Genomic DNA, 1259 nt, shown 5'->3' on the forward strand with positions numbered 1-1259 from the left:
TAGCGTGACTTTTGGGAGGGACTTCGTCGCTGCTACATTGGGCTGTTACCAATCAACAGTGGTCTTGATGTGACATCATTATTTCCTTCCATATTGCTGTGCAAAAGTGACTCTTCTGTAGAGCGATATCACGCGACAAAGTCACACCATATTGCCGGTAATGCACGACTTTGCACGACATCATTGAGTCTATGGGGCCAAATCGCGTGACATCCGCGGAAAAATAGGTCATGTTCGAGCTATAAGCTTGAGCAATGAGCTACTGGCGACATTGAGCTGTGAGATGTGAACAGCTCCATTGAAATACAGTGAGCGACATTGCGCGGAAATATGTGTGATTTTGGAGCGGAAATCACGCGATAAACTGCTCAGTATGAACGGGGTCTTAAAGACACAAATGAATGCAGCTACAATATGAAGTATTGCATTTATTTTAGAAGTGTAAGTACCTGGATCTGCTGTCCGTTTACAGCAGAGCTCACACTGAGGGAGAGAGATGCAGTACAAGCACAAGCAATCAGTTGTGTTGGATTGCTCATGTGCTCGCAAATGACGGCTGATAGGAGTGACAGAGCGATGCTCTCATAGTCTTCTGCTTCTCCATTCACTGTCCTGTCTCAGGCTGGGTCAGGGACAAGACCTGTAAGTGTGACTGAACAATAGCATAGAAGAATCAGTTCTCCTCCTCTACCAGAGAGGACTGTGCTATGTGGCAGAGCCACGTAAACCTCAGGACTGGATGGCAGGTATACCAACCTGGAAAAAGCAATTTCAGGGAGGTGCCCTTCGCATTTCAGGGAGGTGCCCTCTGCCTCACCCTATATTGTAAAGCGCTGCGCAAACTGTTGGCGCTATATAAATCCTGAATAATAATAATAATATCTGCTGTTTTTTTTTTTTAGTATTTTGACAGCTGCTGCCGTCAGAATAATAATAATAAAAATTAAAAGAATAAAAATAATTAGCTAGATTGCTATTGGCTAGTTCAATTTGCAATAGCCAATAAGGAAGCAATAGCTTCTTTGATTTCCCCCTCCCTTTTAGATGGTAAGCCCTCAGGGGCAGGGCCCTCCTTACCATCTTGTCTTGAATTGTATTGTGATTGTAATGTTTGCCCTATATTGTAAAGCGCTGCGCAAACTGTTGGCGCTATATAAATCCTGAATAATAATAATAATATCTGCTGTTTTTTTTTTTAGGTATTTTGACAGCTGCTGCCGTCAGAATAATAATAATAAAAATTAAAAGAATAAGAATAA

This window comes from Nanorana parkeri, unplaced genomic scaffold (genome assembly GCF_000935625.1).
Source record: "Nanorana parkeri isolate BGI_ZX_2015 unplaced genomic scaffold, ASM93562v1 scaffold992, whole genome shotgun sequence".
NCBI classification, from domain to species: Eukaryota; Metazoa; Chordata; class Amphibia; order Anura; family Dicroglossidae; genus Nanorana; species Nanorana parkeri.